Here is a 19,754-nt window from a genome sequence, read left to right on the forward strand (position 1 = left end):
AGTGTGACATAAAATATTACAACAATCGCCATTTTTTTCTGTAGGGTCTCTGCTAAAAAAATATATAAAATGTTTGGGGGTTCTAAGTACTTTTCTAGCAAAAAAAAAACTGATTTTAACTGGCAAGCAACAAGTGTCAGAAAAAGATCCAGTCTTTAAGAGGTTAAACTTCCTTTCTCTAGCGCTCATCGACAGACGTAGTCCTCGGTGATACACCACCTTCGGGTTATGTTACCTCCGCAGGAGCAGGACTAGACAGGAAATTAAAAAGCTCTGGCCACACCCTAGGGGCAGTCCCAGAGGGTATATCCTCTCTCTCTCTGCCTCAGCAAATCAGTTATTTTCTGTCTAGTTAGGAGTAAGGACCTAGACACCTTGCTGGGATCTTAGGTCCTGGCAAGATTTTTTTCTTAAAAAGATTTTTTAGACAGCTTTTTTCTCCAGTGTTCCTGTGAGATCTTCAAGCAAGAAAGCTGAACTGGGCGACGGGCTGGATGTTGAGATCCGGTGGTCACCCCAGTTCAGCCTACGAGCGCGTGCAGGCCATAGCTCCGCGCTGGGTCGGCCGCGACAAAGTCCCATTAAAGGACTGCCCACGCGAGTTAAACGTCTCGCCGAAACGCCAAAGACCATGAGTCACGGCGTCCGTATCGGTCGACAGCCCTCCCGCCCCGGTGGAGAGGGGTACTGTCAGGAGTTGGTGCCCGCCTGGTTCCGGTATGGTGAGTAGTATGTTCCCCCTTTTTCCCTGACGGGTTTTGTGGTGAACGCGGGCCCCTCTCTGTATGGTAAGAAAGAGTCCTTTCTATCCTATAACATGTCACAAATCCTCCTACTTTGAGTGTGATTTATGTGTGCAAAAGCCAGGAGGCTTGGCTTGGGAGCTAACAATCTATTGTATACATGTTTTAAAGATGTAATCTGTGGCATTCTGGGAATCTTATGGGTTAAGTATAAGCTACCTACCAGTCAGAAGCCACGGACATGTAGACTGCCTTCCAAATCAGATCTCCAGCTAATAGCAGGCCTCCCGAACGGCCACGCGGTCCGCCAGGGCCGGTACCGCCAACCACGCCATATCCCCATGCAGAGAGAGTGTTGTGTGCCCTGCAGCACACCGCTATTCAGTTTAGGCCGCCGCCATTTTTTTTGCTGGATCGCACGAGCCGCCATTTTGGCGTAGCCTCGTGTCTCCAGCATGGGGGCGGCCATGTTTGAGGTGATCCTACACCTCGTGGAGCTTGGGGGAGGCGCCGGAAGGCGTGCAGAGGGGCGGAGCCGCCTCCTTTCTTCCTGGGCAGCCAGCCAAGAGACTTCCTGTTTGTCGAGACAGCGCTGTAAGCTGTTGCAGTTTAACTCTGAGCATCAAGTGGTGAGCCTGGGGGTCTATCTCTCTCTCTCTCGATCGATAGGGATCCCTAAGCAGGTAACACTAAGGGGCTTTTTGTGGCGCTGGGGGTCAGAAAAGAAAAAAAAAAAAAGTTTTTTTCTTTACTTTTGAATTATATTATCCAGGAAGTAACTGGAGTTATTATGGACCCTGCCACACATATTCCCCCACCTGTTTCCCTCGAGGGGGCCTCGGGACCCGCCGGTGCACAGAGTATAGAGTCATTTACAGCAATTTTGGAGTCTATGGTGGCTCGGGTGGAGGCGGCCTGTCAGGGACGGGGGTCTAGGAAGCGACCCCCGCCTACCCCTATACCATCTGACACCTCTGACTCAGATTCAGAGATGGTCACGGCAGTTGCAGGTTCCTCTGCAAGGGCTGTTATCCCAGGTAAAGCCCCCTCAGACAGTGAGGAGGACGCTTCTTCTCTTGCTATAATTCAGGAAGAAGCATTGGTGGACGCACTAGTTGTGGCAGTGCAAGAAACCTTAAAACTTGAGGCTTTACCGGCAGAGGCAACTGAAACAGAGAGGCCTTTTGGGACTAATAAGCCCATCAAGACGGCGAAGGCTTTTCCTGTACCTAAATGTTTTGGTAATCAGATTAAAGGAGAATGGGAGCATTCTAAACGTACCTTTACTATTTCCAAGCGTATTGCTAGACGCTATCCGTTTGAGGAATCCATCATTAAGAAATGGACGGTACCACCAGTCGTGGATCCGCCTATTTCCAGGCTGAATAAAGCCACGGTTATTCCAGTGGAGGACACTTCGTCCTTTAAGGATCCGGTGGATCGAAAGATAGAAGCAGAGTCCCGCACTATCTTTTCTCTGATAGGGTCAGCATTTAGACCAGTAATCGTTATTGGTCTAGTTTCCCAGACACTTACGGAATGGGCGAAAATGGTACGCCAAGATCTTAGGGGAAAAGATATTCCCCAGGAGACATCTGATTTGATGGAACAGATCATACAAGGGCTACGGTTTATCTGTGACGCAGCCTTGGACACTACTCCCCTATTAGGGCATGCATCTAAGTTAGCAGTGATCCTCAGACGTGTGCTGTGGTTAAAATGCTGGTCAGCTGACCTAGGTTCCAAAAAGACCTTGACCAATCTCCCCTTTCAGGGGAATCGTCTATTTGGAGCCAACCTAGATGAAATCATTAAGGATGCCACTGGGGGCAAGAGCACTTTTTTGCCACAGGCTGCAAAAGCTAAGGGACCTCGCAACAAGCGAGGACCTTTCTTTACCGCCCATAAAGGGCGCCCGGCTGGTACTAGCGGGAAAGGCAAGACTCCTCCAGGAGGGTTCAAGAAGGGGACCAACCCAGCCAAACCCGAAGCAAAGGAGTACACAGCCTGAAGGTGCGCCCCCACCCGGTTTCAGGGTGGGGGGACGTTTTCACCGGTATTCAGGACATTAGATCGAGCATCAACCACTACTACCGGTGCGATTCTTCCCTTCCAACATTTAAGTACCACAGGAAGCGGTAGTTACCGTTCCCTGAAAAGATCTTTTCCTTTACCTTTTCCTAAGATTAGTCCCGATACCTCACAGGAATCGGATCTGGTTGACCAGATAGGCCAAGTAGCCTCTAGTCGGGTGACTTCGGTCCCTGAGGTTCAACCAGAAAAGATCACCCTTCCTGATAGCAATCAGGTATCTGATAAATGTGTGGGAACAGAAAACGACCAGACTTTCTCGGATGGTCGGGGCCAGATACCTCTAGGGACGCCTGGTTCAGATCCAATCAGCGCCAGTGGTCCTAGAAATTCTAGGCTGGCCTCCTCAAGCCGGCCTGGCCGACTTGGACATGTTAGTCGCAGACGTTCCGTGGGAACTTCGTCTCAGGGAGTGTCTGTGGTCTCAAGGACCAATTTACCTTCGTGCTTTACAGTCGCTGGTTTTAATGGCCTGGCCATTGAGACCCAAGTACTGAAGGACAGAGGTTTGTCTACTTCAGTCATTCCTACCCTTATTAAAGCAAGGAAAGCGACTTCCAGCAAAGTCTATTATCACACATGGAAGACTTATATTGCGTGGTGCGAATCTTTAGGATTTCCTCCACGTACCTATTCGGTGACTCGAATATTGGCCTTTTTGCAACAAGGGGTTGAGCAGAAGCTAGCCTTGAGCACCATCAAGGGTCAAGTTTCAGCATTAGCAATCTTCTTTCAGAAGCCTTTAGCTACCAAATCCTTGGTGCGGAATTTCATCCAGGGGGTGCGGCACCTGGCTCCTCCAGTCCGCGCGCCCTTACCGCCCTGGGATCTTAATTTGGTTTTGTCGGTTCTACAGAAACCTCCCTTTGAAAACATCAGGGAGATTCCCTTGCTTACTCTATCCCAGAAGGTGGCCTTCTTGGTGGCTATTACTTCTGCTCGCAGGGTGTCAGAACTGGCTGCATTATCATGCCAGTCACCATACCTAGTGATTCATAGGGATAAGGTAGTACTTCATCCTAAGCCATCTTTTCTTCCCAAGGTGGTTTAAGATTTTCATCTGAATGAAGATATTGTACTACCTTCCTTGTGTCCTCAGCCCAAGCATCATTGGGAACATGCGTTGCATTCCTTAGATGTGGTTCGGGCAATCAGGGTATACCTGAAAGCTACGGAATCATTCCGTAAGACGGATTCACTTTTTGTGATCACGGATGGCCCCAGAAAGGGTTTGCCTGCATCTGCCGCGACCATTGCCAAATGGATTAGACAAACGGTGGTACAGGCTTATTCTATTAAGGGTCAGAGTCCTCCGTTCCCTGTTAGGGCGCACTCCACTCGAGCGCTCAGTACTTCCTGGGCCTTTCGCCATCAGGCGTCAGTGGTCCAGGTATGTAAGGCGGCCACCTGGTCGTCGGTACATACCTTTACAAAATTCTATAATATTGATGTGACGGCATCGGCGGATGCCTCATTTGGCCGCAAGGTTTTGCAGGCCGCAATTTGAGGAGACCGGTGGTCTACCTCGAGGGTTTTTTTCTGTTTGAAAAAAAAAAAAAAAAAAATTGTTTTCTCTCTTTTTGGTTGAGTCTCATCATTAAGGATGAGCATTGTAAACTTCTAGTTGGCACCGGTTGGGCCTTCTAGATTGGGATTGATTTCCATTTTCCCACCCCTCAGTTGTGATACTGCTCTGGGACGTCCCGAAGGTGGTGTATCACCGAGGACTACGTCTGTCGATGAGCGCTAGAGAAAAATGGATTTTTGTAAAATCTTACCGTAAAATCCTTTTCTCTTAGCTCATCGACAGACGTAGTCCCCGCCCCTCTGTTTTGGAGTTGGGTTGGGTTAAATTCTCTAAGCACTGCTTTTTCACATAACTGATTTGCTGAGGCAGAGAGAGAGAGGATATACCCTCTGGGACTGCCCCTAGGGTGTGGCCAGAGCTTTTTAATTTCCTGTCTAGTCCTGCTCCTGCGGAGGTAACATAACCCGAAGGTGGTGTATCACCGAGGACTACGTCTGTCGATGAGCTAAGAGAAAAGGATTTTACGGTAAGATTTTACAAAAATCCATTTTTCTCCCTGGCAGAGGGAAGGAAAAGATACAATGTAAACATTTTTGTTTATAGTTACTGGGAGAGCTGTGTGAGTGAATGAGTCATCCAGCTCACTGAAATGTATCAATTCACAAGTCCCAGGAGCAGAGAAACTCGGTATTTTAAAAATGCCACAATAACAATACCGTGGCTATGCAATACCGCGATATATCGAATTACCGAAAACCGGCATATGTCTAGTCAGTTGTTTATTTTATTCGGAACTGCACTTGTTTGATTATGCTGTTTGTTGTTCTCATTGTCTTGAAAACTTAATAAAAATTATTGAAACGAAAATACAAATCCATATTCCTGGACTAAAAAGAAAATGTAGACTGCACAAAAATAAAATCTCACCGCAAAAACTTTATTGAACTTACACTATATTGTCAAAAGAATTGGGGCGCCTGCCTTTACACACACATGATCTTTAATGGCATCCCGAAATCCGCCCTCCACCAAAGGATTTGGACCAGTGCAATAAGCAAGGTCCAAAAAGACATGGATAAGTGATGAACTGGAGTGGAGACTGCGAGTCAGTCCTTCTCTCCAATATCAGTGTCTGACCTCACAAATGCGCTTCTGGAAAAATGGTCAAACATTCCCATAGACACACTCCTAAACCTTGTGGACAGCCTTCCCAGATGAGTTGAAGCTGTTATAGCTGCAAGAGGTGGGCCAACTCAATATTGAACCCTACGGACTAAGATTGGGATGCCATTAAATTCTTGCGCAGGCAGACAATCCTACCAACTGAAGTGAATTGATGACACCCATGCATGCAATAGTACAGCCTTGACGCTTTCAGACACGTGCTGTGCAGCAATGTTGTGATTAGGTTCGCATTGTAGCCAAAGAGCCAGATTTGGAGAAGAAAAGAGAAAGGGAAACAAAAGCACACAACAAGGTTCACTTTGGGGTGAAGACAAATAGACTGTGCACTTTACAAAGTGCAGTTTCTCCAGAGCTTAGTAAATAAGCAGAAGCTCTGCTTGACTTCCCTTGTCCAATCATATACAAGCAAAAATTCTGTTTTTTTGATTATTATTATTATTATTTATTTTCCTTGCACATGACTGGGTATTCTTTGCAAAGTCAAGCTTTACCTTTTTTTTATTAAGCTCTCGAGCAACTGCACTTTGCAAAGTGCACAGTCTATTTGTCTTTAGTAAATCAACCCCATTGTCTATTGAACCTGCTCTTTAGCAGCAAGGCTCATAGACTAAACCTGCCTTTTGAAAGCTAGTAGCTCTACTGGAAGCGACTTTACTAGTAGGCTTTACTTTTCGAATGTCATTATTTAAAACCAGCTAGAAAAGCACAAAAGATCGCCTGTGACTGCATTTTTAGTTTTATTACATGGACATGCCCCTGTTAGAGACATACATAAAAGCATAGGAAGGCTGAAGAACAAAATGTTACAAAAAAGTTACACAGTACATATTTAAAAAATACCCATGTGTGCTTTTTTCCTGTAGTTACGTTACGGTATATAAGGTTGTAATTATGTAAGATTGCAAGCTTGATTATATCCTGTCACATTAATATTCGTATTACAATGAAATAATGAGTACTAAACAAGTTCTACAGGTTTTTCCTATGCTATCACACCATGCAAACAATGCTTATTAGGGCTCTGTACTGATTATAAATGAATATAAGAATAAATTTAAATATTCTTAAAAAGCTTTGGTCTCAATCAGCCCTGTTATAAACACACTGCCCCCCACACCTCCCCAATTCCCTGAATAGCAGTCACAATTTAAAAAAAACATGGCCGTGCGGGCTCCGCAGGCATCATTCATTCTAGTGATCGACCGATATCGGTTTTTCGTTGCCGATACCTATACCGATATTTTGGCCAATGCATATCGGTATCGGCCGATATTTTGTACATTTAAAATTTTGCAAAATAAACACAAATTTTAAAACAAATCTGTTACTGAACATGTTAATATCTGTTTATTAACATTTTTAACACTGCAGTCAGTGCAAATTAAACTGCTAGAAAATGAACTAGACAACAACAAACAGCAAGACAGTGGTGGATTGGAGGAGTCCGTGGACTACTGCTGCAGTAGTGCACTCACTGCAATGATTTTAAATTACTACTTCAACTGCAGTCAGTGCAAATTAAACTGCTAGAAAAAAAAGCTAGACAACAACAAACAGCTAGATTGTGGATTGGAGGAGTCAGTGGACCACTGCTGCAGTAGTGCACTCACTGCAATGATTTTAAATCACTAACTGCAGTCAGTGCAAAACTGCTAGAAAAAAAAGGTAGACATTGGGGAGTCAGTGGACTACTGCTGCAGTAGTACACTCACTCACTGCAATAATTTTAAATCACTACTGCACTACTGCAGTGACTGCACTGCAGTAGTGATTTAAAATGATTGCAGTGAGTGGCGCACTACTGCAGCACACTGACTCCAATCCACTGTCTAGCTTTTTTTCTAGCAGTTTTGCACTGACTGTGCTAAACTGCTAGAAAAAAAGCTAGACAAAAGCTAGACAGTGGAATGGATTGGAGACAGTGGAGTGGACACTAGTACTATACTACTACACTTTCAATACTCCCAGTTAAGTAGAACAATATTATAGTGCAGGAAGCATAACATTTCAGCATGTTCACCAGTTAAACGGCTTCTTTTTTTCTCATAAATTGCTGCCACTTCACTAAAAACACGCTCACTTGGTACCGAGGAAGGAGGAGCAGAAAGGTATCTTCTAGGATGGGAAGCAAGTCTTTTGTAGCCTGCTTCATTTTCTTTCCACCACTGAAGAGGATCCCCACTTTTTCTGTCAATTACTGGTTCCTTCAAATAGAGATGAAGTTCATCATCCAGGCTCATTATTGCAGATTGAGAAGAATCCTCCGCATGAGGCCCCAATATAACACTGAACATGTCATCTATTTCACCACGATAAAGTTTCTCTTCTTCTGTCCGTTGTCTTTTTGGACATTTTTCTCTTTTTTTAGAAACCTGCTCTTCTTGACTTTTCTTTTCAGCAGGAACTTCCTGCACCTCCTGTTGAATATCTTCTGTCAGCCATTGTTTTGCCTTGGCTAATACATCATCAGAAGAGAAAGGATGGTTCTTGTATCGAGGATCCAAAAGACATGCAAGCACAACATTTTTATTCTCTTCATGCTTCTCAAAACGTTTGGTGAGGCTGTCGCTCATGGCCTGCCTACCTGTTTTAGTGCCACGTGTGTTGGGTTCTTCCTGTCAGCACTCTCACACATGGGATGACACAGATGAGTCGTAATGACTCACCTCTAGTGTCACTTCCTCTATGGGGAGGAGGGTCTCAATGACATTGGCTACAATGTCCCACTGATCAGCAGTAGGACAAGAATATCCTCCAAGTCCATATTCACCATAATATATGGTAAAAGCTCGCTTCTGCTCCAGCATCCTTTGCAGCATGTGTAGCATTGAGTTCCACCGTGTTGGAACAGCCTGTATCAAGTTGTTTTTGGGTAGGCCAAGGTCTTCCTGAAAGCAAGGACTGAATGGTGGAAATGGCCTGCGCACTTCTTCGGCATGCTAATAATGTCAAGCAAAGCTCTCTGGTTTGAAAGACCATCATTTACCACAAGTTGGAGGGTGTGTGCCATGCAACTGAGGTCTGATACTTCAGCAAGTTTAATTCCTTTCACCATGTTCGCTCCGCTGTCTCGAAGCACAAGCATTACTCGGTCTTTGGTGATTCCCTATTCTTCTAGCATGCCTAGAAACATTTCTTTAACCACTTATCCCTGGGCGGACGTCATATGACGGCGGTAACTTTGCGGTAGTGTACCGGGATGATGCCTCTAGCTAGAGGCATCATCCCGGTACCGTTGTTTAGAGCCGACGGTTGGCTTTCAGTTGGTACCGACCGATGCGGCTCGGGAGCCGCTCGATCGTTATCCGGGGGGGCGGGAGGGGACATCCCCCCTCCCGCCGCCTTCCGAGGCTTTTACCGGGGCTCCCGTCCCACCGGGAGCCCCGAGCACCCAGCCGGCGGAAACGGCTTTGATCGTGTCTCCGATGACGTAACCCGGAGGCGGCGTCCATGACGTCACTTCCAGGTTACTGTGCTGCAAAAGGCGGCAAATTTAAAAAAATGGCTGTATGAAAAAATGCCGTTTTAGGCGTTTTGCATACAGGGAAGTGTAGTGGAGGGGTCTAGGGTCTTTTAGACCTTCGATCCCTCCATAAAGTGTACCTGTCACTGCATATTGCTGTCACAAGGGATGTTTACATTGCTTGTGACAGCAATAAAAGTGATCAGATTTTTTTTTTTTTTTTAAAACTGTAATAAAGTTAAAAAAATAAATAAAATAAATGGGAAAAAAAAAAAATGTAGCCGCCCCCGTCACCGTTAGCTCGCGCACAAAAAAAACGTATACGGAAGTCGAGCCGCAAATGAAATCGCTGTTCAAACCACACATGTGAGGTATCGCCGTGATCGCTAGAGCGTGAGCAATAATTTAAAAAAAAGAGCTACACTCTAACTCTAAACTGGTAACCGTTAAATAAATTTAAAGTGTCGCCTATTGAGATCTCTATTGATCGTAGTTTGTCGCCATCCCACGGGGGGGGGGGCGCAATTTTAAACCGTAACATGTTGGGTATCTATTTACTCGGTGTGACATCATCTTTCACAATATAGAAAAAAAATGGGCTAACTTTACTGTTTAGTATTTTTTAAATGCAGTGAAATGTGATTTTTCTAAATTTTTCAAAAAAAAATGGCGTTTTAAAGACCGCTGCGCAAATACCGCGTGACAAAAAATATTGCAATGACCGACATTTTATTCTCCAAAATCTTTGCTAAAAAAATATATATAATGTTTGGGGGTTCTAAGTAGTTTTCTAGGAAAAAATACTGGTTTTAACTTGTGAACAAAAAGTGTCCGAAATAGGGCTGGGGCTTAAGTGGTTAATGTACTCCCCAGTGTGGGATCCTTGCATCACTTTTGTATTCAACACCACATGCCTTCTTGTCTATCCGCTGTCAATGAAGTGGCATGTAAGACTCATTAGTGATTCTGTTTGTCCTGACCAGCAGTCAGTCATGAATGAGAGTGAGTTGCCAGCATTCTCTGGTTTCAGCATAGCCTTTACTTTCTCAAAGACCTTTTGGTGAATCTTTCCCAGCATTTCGGTTTGATAAAACTTGTCACTCTTCAGTGTGTACCTTGGCTCAAGTATGGACATCAACAGCTTAAATCACAGAGATGATGGTCACTGATAACCAACCATTTACAATGGTGTCTGACTCTGGATTACTCTGTCCATCAGTTGGGATCTTCCATCTGATTTTAGACACCTGTTTTTTTTCTGAAACTAATCGGTTATTGTTGCCTGGGGTAGTGAGGTTTCACCTTGTGATTCATTTTGTTTTTTCTGTCCTGCATGAAACAATTCAACATGATGAACTCTTAGATGGTCCAAAGATTTGACGTATTTTCGGTTTTTGCAGTTATTGATCCCATGCTTACATTGTTTGGTGGGTGGCTGGCACCCTGTGGTGGGTGGCTGGCTGGCACCCTTTGGTGGCTGGCTGGCACCCTGTGGTGGGTGGCTGGCACCCTTTTGGGTGTGTGGCTGGCCGGCACCCTGTGATGGATGGCTGGCTGGCACCCTTTGGTGGCTGGCTGGCACCTTTTGGTGGGTGGCTGGCACCCTGGCCTGTGGTGGGTGGCTGGCCGGAACCCTGTGGTGGGTGGCTGGCTGGCACCCTTTGGCAGCTGGCACCCTGTGGTCAGGTGGGTGGCTGGCTGGCACCTTGTGGTAGGTGGCTAGCTGGCACCCTGTGGTCAGGTGGGTGGCTGGCTGGTACCCTGTGGTGGGTGGCTGGCTGGCACCCTTTGATGGCTGGCTCGCTGGCACCCTTTGGTGGGTGGCTGGCTAGCACCCTGGCCTGTGGTGGGTGGCTTGCTGGCTGGCACCCTGTGGTGGGTCAGTGGGTGGCTGGCTGGCACCCTGTGGTGGGTCAGTGGGTGGCTGGCACCCTGTGTGGTGGGTGGCTGGTTGGTACAGGCCCAGGGCCTGTGGCTGGCTAGCTGGTACAGTCAGGCAGGGCCTGTGGCTGGTTGGTACAGGCCTGTATGTGACCGCGGCGGCTGTGGTAAACTGTGCACTGTGTGACTGTCACTGAATTAGCAATTGAATCACTGTCTGGCACTTACTGTCCTGACTTCAGTAGTACTAGTACAGAGACTCCACTGGCTTGTGGCCGCGGCGGCTATTAAACAAACACACTGTTGTGCATGCATGCATGCATCTGATTCCCGACTCCAGACGAGGCTGAAGGAGGCGGCCTAAGAGGCATAAGCTTTCCCAGAGTGCGCGGAGGCGCATGGCGCAACATACGCAATGATGTCACGGCATCCCAAAACATCTGATTTGGGCTTGATTTTAATTAATACTGTAAAAGGTCATACTGTATTGGATTAGTGGACTCTTTTTCTCCTTACATATACATCTGAGAGAGGAAGAGGTGACACGCAGGAGCAATCTGAGGAGGATTCCTTGATTTTGCTACATTGATTTATTATGCGCATTGGGCCCTAACCATGAAGATGGTGGGCATTAGCATGGGGTGAGTTGCCTAGCTGAAGGGTGTGGATTCTGCGGTGACCCATTACTCAGTACGGGATTTTAACGCCAAAGATCACTTTCCCCAATTCCCTGATTACACTGTGGGCTTTTTGGCACAAATTAATTGATTTATTGCAGTGCACGTTTTTGGACTTTTGTTGATTTATACATAGTTATATGTTTATGACACTGATTCATTTATATTTTAATATGTTTGTTTTAGGTTAATGCACGGCTAGTGGGAACATCATTTCATTTTAATTAATTATAATAATGGGTACATAGGTACCTATGTACATAAGTACATAGGTACTGTAAATATGTCCTAAACTTGCACCATTTAGGAGATATCTACTGTACATGCAGCCTGTGACTTCACTGGAGCATGCGCCCGGGGTGTGCCTTCAGAGTCCTGTGCCGTAAGCGGCAGCTTTCGCGTGCATGCGCAAGAGTGATGTCATTACAGCTCCAGTCACTCACACAGCCGGAGTCAGCAAACCCAGAAGGAAGACTGGGTGAAGATGTCAGCCCTCTCAGTGGTGACAACGCAGCGCTGGAGGGCTTTGTTTTCAGATAAGTTTCACATAATGTGCTAGTATGCCATGCATACTAGCACATTATGGTATTGCTTTGCAGGTTGCAAAAAAAAAAAGAAAACATACAGCGGTTTACTACCGCTTTAAACAGAGCGGCCGGCACGGACTTCATATCATTGAAGTCAATGCAGGTCGCTCCAGGTCACCCCAAAGAAGCTCCGGACCCTTTTTCTAAGTCGGAGCGACTTGTGTCGCTCCTATTAGAACGGGTCCGCAGCTTCCCTATGGAAGGCGACCTGGGTCTCCCCAGTGTGAACGGAGTCTTAGGGACATAGACAGTTTCACCAAACATTCACTGATGGTGAATTAAGCACTGTGATTTTCATGTGCATCTGGAAGATTTCATATATATATATATATATATATATATATATATATACACACACACATATGTATATATACATTCACACACAAATATACTCAGTGTGTATATACAGTATATATATATATATATATATATATATATATATATATATATATATATATATATATAATTGTATTATTTATAATATATAATATATAATATAATAATATATATTATTTATAATATATAAATATATACAATTATACAATAAAAACATATAATATATAAACATATATATAGCGCATATAATATTGCAATAATAATAAAAAATAAACTGTTTGAATTTGAACCCTTAATATGACCTTTACCGAAAACCCCCCATGTAAAATGTAGTTCAACGTGCAATAAAATTTAGCAAAACGTGTTAAAAAACATGCTTCTGCAGCCATGGGTTTTCTGCGCTTTTTTCATGTGTTGTAGTGCGAACAAGCCTGACATGTAGAAATGTACAGCACTAATGCAGCTAATAAAGTGAAGTCATTAGTCAGAGAATGATAGTTTCTCTTGTATACATGGCCAGTCATGTTTGTGTAATAAATATGAGGGATATTTATGAATGAATGTGTTATTAGTGAACTAGATAGGAAAGTTTCATTCAGTCATGTCACATGGCTCATTATGTAGACAGTGTAGAAGCAAAGCAATCCCCTCAATGAATGGAGAATTGCAGTCTCCTCCATACAGCGGGCTATTTCTACTTCTTTCCGCTCTGCCCTCCCTCTAATGTCCCATGTGTGACTCTCAGGCACTTACCGGCTCCTCTCACAGCTCGCACACCCAATGACTGAGAGCTCTCCTACACCCAACAGACAGGAACAGATGTGCAGCGCCAGGTGCCGGTGCCCTCAGCCAATCAGCGGCGGAATCTCCAGAGGCGGACCTCATTGGGAACAACAACACCGAGGCCTAGCAGCTCGTGCGTGCGGGGTGGAGCCGGGGGCTCGCCTCAGGAAGGTGCCGGGCGGTTTGCGTCCGGTCGGCGTTCTTTCTATACATGAGGATTGTTTGTTTAATGTTCCTCCTGTATAACACAGCTGCCTTCTCTATCTGACTTGTACGGTCACTCGCAGTCATATTTTGTGGAGCAGGGTTACTGACTGTTCCTCATTTGGGGGGGACTGTGCCTCATGTGGGGGTACTGTATTTCATTATGTAGGGACTGTGCCTCATTTGAGGGTACTGTTCCTCATTTTGGAGGGGCTGTGCTTCATTTGGGGGGACTGCTCCTCATATTTGGGGGTATTGTGGCTCATTTGTGGGGACTGCTCCTCATTTGGGGGTACTGTTCCTCATTTTGGAGGGACTATGCCTCATTTAGGGGGACTGTTCCTCATTTGGGAGGACTGTTACACATTTGGGGGGTACTGTTCCTCATTTGGGGGACTGTGCCTCATTTGGGGCTACTGTTCCTCATTTGTATGGACTGTTCCTCTTTTGAGGGTACCGTTCATCATTTTGGGGGTACTGTTCCCAATTTTAGGGGGACTGTTACTTATTTTGAGGGACTGTGCCTCTTTTGGATGGTCCTCATTTCTTCTTCTATTGGCCAGATGTGGTGACCTATATAAATTGTACTGTTTAATTAACCACTTTACCACCGGAGGATTTTGCTGTCTTCCGTCCAGGCCACTTTTTGCGATTCGGCGCTGTGCGACTTTAACTGACAATTGCGCGGTCGTGCGATGCCGTACCCAAACGAAATTTACGTCCTTTTTTTCCCACAAACAGAGCTTTCTTTTGGTGGTATTTGATCACCTGTGCGATTTTTACTTTTTGCGCTATAAACAAAAAAAGAGCGTTTATTTTGAAAAAATAACAATATTTTTCACATTTTTTTATAAGAAATTCCCCCCCAAAAAAAATGTAAAAATCACATTTTTTTTAAATTTTTGGCCAATTTGTTTTCTGCTACCTATGTTTAGTAAAAAAAATCGCAATAAGCGTATTTTGATTGGTTTGCGCAAAAGTTATTGCGTTTACTAACTAAGGGAAAGATTTCTGTCATTTTTGGTGTTTTTTTTTTAACGCGTAATGGCGGTGATCTGCGATTTTTTTTGCGGGACTGCGACATTGCGGCGGACAGATCGGACCCTTGACTGACATTTTTGACACTTTTGGGGGTACCAGTGACATTACTGCAGTAATCAGTGCTATATATATGCACTGTTACTGTAAAAATGACACTGGCAGGGAAGGGGTTAATTTTATTGGAGAGGGAGGGGTTAATGTATGCCTGGTGCTTACTGACGTGTGGGGGGGGAGGTGACTGTGTGACAGAAGGACAGATCGGATGTCCAGCTATGCTGAACACTCCGATCTGTCAGTCCCTGTCACTATGGAGATCTGCCCGCTGTGTTTACACACAGCGGGCAGATCTCCAGACTCGATCCCCGACGATCGGGGCAGAGCAGCGGCAATCGCCACTGCTCCTCCGCTGGCCTGACTCCCGCTGTGAATGAACACAGCGGGAGCGAGCCTCGTCGCTGGACGGGATCGCGGCACTTTGCCGCAGTAGCCTCAATGTAAGCGGGGCTAAAGTGGTTAAAGTCTAGGTTGAACGCAATGCAAACTGTGGAATCAGATCGCATGGGTCTGAACACCAATGCAATCCAATTCCAGTGCGGACAAAAAAACTTTAATGCGCGTTTTTGTTGCGGATTTTAATGTATGGCTCAATTCCCGCCGCACTGAATTTGCACATCATTTGTACAGGAATCTGGTGCAATTCCTGTAAAAATGATAGAAATCAGTAGGCCGCATCAGTATGAACACAGCCTTAGGGGCGTCTGGCAAGTTTTTTTTGTGCGTTTTTTTTTATGCATGATTTTACAGTTTTTATACAGCGTTTTTAAGCTTTGGCTTTTTTTTATTAGCCAATAGAGAAAACTATCATCTGTTGCATCATTTGTTGCTAGGTTTTTTTTTAGCTTTTCCATCAGCTTTTATTTCTTTTTTTATTAGTAGTATTATTTATCTTTATTTCAGGTAAGCGGTTAGAGTTAGAGCTGGTTCACACTACCACCACGACCAGAAAGTCGCCCCGTGACTTGGAAGAGACTTGTGCACTACTTTGAAGAGACAGGCGACTTTGTCTGTGGGGAATGCCTGGCTAATTTCTTTCTTCTTCCTGGAAAGTCTGATAACAAGTCGTGTCAATTAAGATAAGGAGGCGACTCCCTTTGAAGTATATGGGACAGTCGGATCACAGGTCGCCTCAAAGTAGTACAGGACCCTTTTCTGAAGTCGGAGCGACTTCAGTAGTGCCAATTGAGTCCCCGTTCACACTAAGGTGACCTGGTCGCCTCACAGGTCGCCGTAGGTCGCCTTCCATAGGGAAGCAGCGGACCCGTTCTAATAGGAGCGACACAAGTCGCTCCGACTTAGAAAAAGGGTCCGGAGCTTCTTTGGGGCGACCCGGAGGCGACCGCCATAGACTTCAATGTTATGAAGTCCATGGCGGCCGCTGCGAGGTCGCGGCGCGCTGCTCTTACCGCGACCTCGGAGATCGCCCCCCGAAGTCGGATCGCCCCTGTGTGAACGGGGCCTAAGACGGCACTGATTGATTAACATTGCTTTTGTTATGTCAAGTGACCTGGGGCTACAGAAGTCGCCTCACAAGTCGTGCTAGTGTGAATGGGCTCTTAAGGTTAGGGTTATTTATGAATATTTTTTTTGTTAGGTTGGTAATAATAATAAATTAATAAATAAATGTAAAATAAATACACAAATAATTAAAAATTATTATAAATGAATACCATGTAATAATAAATAACCCCTAACCCTTAAAAAATAAAATAATAATAACTAAACACCCTAACATAATAATAACCTATTTAATTTGTAATAGTAATTTATTATTAATATTAATTATTAATCATTTATTATCATTCTTATTAACCACTTGCCGACCGTCCGCCGCAGATACACTGCGGCAGGCTGGCTCGGCTGTGAAATCGCCGTACCTGTACGGTGGTTTGCAGGAATGCTCCTTGGGGCGCACACCTGCCCCCATTAGGAAGAGGGGAAGCCAATCCACTGGACCGGCAAAAGCGATTGCCGCTGGGCACCCGGGATTGCTCCCCACTGAGAGAGAACGAAGGTCTGCTGTTGTAAACACAGCACACCGTTGTTCTCTCTAGAATGAACACAGAGCACCTGTGTTCTTCCTATTTATAAATATATTTTTCTAAGGGTAGGGGTTAATTATTTATTTATGTATTGTTACATATTACTAATTTATTTTATTTATTATTTATTTATGATGATTTTTAGTTATTTGTGCATTTATTTTACATTTATTCATATATTAGTAAAAAAAAAAAAACATTCTTTCCATTTGAACATAAAATCACACAACAAACCACGTGAATGCGCACAGAAACACACAAATGGCGCATTTCTATTCAAAAACGCACAAATCTGCCCAATTTGAGCTACAAAATAAGCCCCAGAACTTTTTTGAGCTTTAGGCATTTAGCGCCAGGTGACGTGGAGTGGAGATGTGAACCATCTCCATAAATAATAATTGATTTTTTTCTTTCTCCTCCAGTGTTTTGGAGGTTCAAGCTGCAAGCTACAAAATGCTGAGCTGTAAATGGGGCCTAAATGCCCCTACATGTTAGTTTAGGTGTCCATGCACACATAGGCATTTAAGGCCCGTACACACGAGTCGAAATTCGGCAGGGAATTTTCGTCCGACGACCGATCTGCCGATTTTCGGCTTGTTGGTATGGTGCTCTCGACAACCGACTCCGACTTTTCGGCCGAAAAAATTCTGGTGTGCAGGCTATAAAATTTTTGTCCACCATCAAAACACGTCCGATTTTCGTGCAGTCAGTACAGATTTCGACAGGGAAAAATCTTATGAGCATGCTCAGAGATGAAAGAACACAAAGAAAGCAATCCAACACATGAAATCACTTCTGAAGTATAATTCTGTCGGACGACAAAATTCGTGTGCAGTCTAGAGCACATTCCAACCAACAGACACCACTCTGGACAAAAGACGAACGACCGGTCGGTGGAAATTCGTTGCGTGTGTACGAGGCTTTAGAGACAGAAAAAAACCCCACAGCCAACACGTCCAGGTGCATCGAAATGCTGGCAGAAAAAAACACTCTGCATGTGTTAATACATCTACACACCCCTTAATACTAGGCACTCTTAGTGCTTGAGTGTTAATTCATTTTAAGGGCCAAAATGAATTATTATTCTGGCCAATGAAATCAATTAACACCCAAGTGCATTACACAAATTTACAAGTGTTTTTTTTTTTTTTTTTTTTCTGTCAAAACACCACTGCCAGGAAGAAAAGACATCTAGGAGAGATAGCAAAATGTCCAGTGTGCATGAGGCCTGATCAGATGAATGATCAGACAGAGGGTAATTGTAACTTGTTTTCTAAACAGGTGCAAAGTTAGGATACATTCACATGGGTAATTACAAACAGCAGATCTCAGCAGCAGGAGTTTGTGAACAGCTGCAGCCAAGAAGCCTGTATAAACAAATGCCAAGTGTCCATGACTGCCTGTATGTAATTGGGCGTGGGGGGTTTACCTGTGGTTAGGGACAGGTGGTCAGTCCTGGACAGAGAAAGATCATTCCTGCTGCAGTAATTCATAATCACCCATGTACATATAGACTCAGTGATGTGAACTGGGTTCTGACAAGGAGTATGCATGCACTGCACAGTAATACAAAACATTATGAATGCTGCACAAACATAGACTCTTCACAGCAATATCTCTATGGCTCAGTCAGGGTAACATGCGGCTGCATAGCATAGAAAATCTATAAGACTCTATAACAACAGAGAGTCAAGCTGGGTATCACTACCTCAGTTAAACAGTCAGAACCAAATTACCTACACTTATCCTTGTAAATAGTATTCATCTCAGTGAAGTCTAGGGTAGCCCCTGTAACGCAGAAAAACAGCTGGAGGGGTCCCAGGATGGAGGAGGGCCATCCCACTGGAACTAGAGTACTCTGGTAGCAATTGGAAAGGAGCTCTCCAAAGTAGCCAGCTTTCTGGAGAAGCTACATGCTACTAGGCTCTGGCCAGGCTGCCTGAACACCGATGGAGGGCTGCTCACCTGGCAGCAGAGCACTTGTCCAGCTACCTCTGCCTCATTAAAGCGGAGTTCCGGGCACAGAAGTCATTTTTCAGTAAACATACCCCCGGGACAGTCAGGGCTAGTACATTCCACAATGGCTAGCCTCTGATCTGTCCCGGTTCGCACTTACCTGCAAGATGAGATACTTACTTATAAAATTTCTTCCACAGCGTTTCCATCTCTCTTGTGGGCAGCTGAAGCCGGCGAGGTCCTCTTCTGCGTCTTCTTCCGCGTCCTCTTCTCCCAGAATGCGCCTGCACCGGCCCCTCTCGTCACTTCCGGTGCGGCGCCGCATTCCTCCACAGCTTCTGGGCATGCCCAGAAGCTGTTTAGTAGGGGAATGCGGCGTCGCCCGGAAGTGACGAGCGGGGCCGGTGCCATCCCATTGATTCCTGGGAGCGATGACGTTCAGCTCCCAGGAATCATCGCGAGACAGGAAGTGACGGCGGAGCCGTGGCGCTGAGGGAGGAAGTACACTGAGGTGAGTATTTACGATCTTCATTTACAAGGTGAGTAAACAAAAAAAAAAACCTAACTATCCAATTCCTTTTCAGGTGATGTCAAACTAGCGGAGGGGCACAAAAAAAAAATATCGATTTTGTGCCCGGAACTCCGCTTTAAGTGCGGCCCCTCTGAGCTGATGTGGGAAGGAGGCAGAGAAACGTATCTTCCCTGGGGGTGTCCAAAACCGAGAGTGTTGTGAGAAATTAAGTTAAAGAGGTCTGTGTCTGCATATGGGCACTGGGGATAGTTGTGCTAACAGAAGGTATTGAGGGGTTTAAACTTTTTTTTTTTTTTAATAATTCTTCATGGTCTCTGTAGTGAGGTGTGGCAGGGTTTTGCCCTTTGCCTACCTACTTTATACTAAAAGGTGTCTTCTAGCCAATAGCCATGTATTGGTAAGGATCATTTTCTTCTTACAAAACTGAAGTTTCCGTTTCATCCTCCACAGCAATCTATAGCTCTACTTGAAAGGCCCTGCCCTACCGCACCCCTCATTGTCTCACACAGTGTATATCACCGTGTAAGATTATCCTTTTGAAAAGATTGCATATTTTCTGAAGGCATCATAGTGACATGCAATTTTCTTGGAGGAGTTGTCATAGAGAATGAACTGAAAGCAAAGAATTACTCTTACAATAACATGTTT

General features: G+C 44.9%; 1 protein-coding gene across 1 annotated transcript in view; it reads right to left on the reverse strand.

The window, feature by feature from the left end:
- Nucleotides 1–13,396, reverse strand: part of LRRC20 (leucine rich repeat containing 20) — a 607,086-nt gene extending 593,690 nt beyond the window's left edge. The window contains exon 1 of the mRNA XM_082269228.1: nucleotides 13,245–13,396. The gene's annotated coding sequence lies outside the window, so the exon portion shown is untranslated. The remainder of the gene's footprint in view (nucleotides 1–13,244) is intronic.
- Nucleotides 13,397–19,754: the final 6,358 nt, after the last annotated feature.

This window comes from Pelophylax lessonae, assembly GCF_965119305.1.
Source record: "Pelophylax lessonae genome assembly, chromosome: 9".
Classification (NCBI taxonomy): Eukaryota; Metazoa; Chordata; class Amphibia; order Anura; family Ranidae; genus Pelophylax; species Pelophylax lessonae.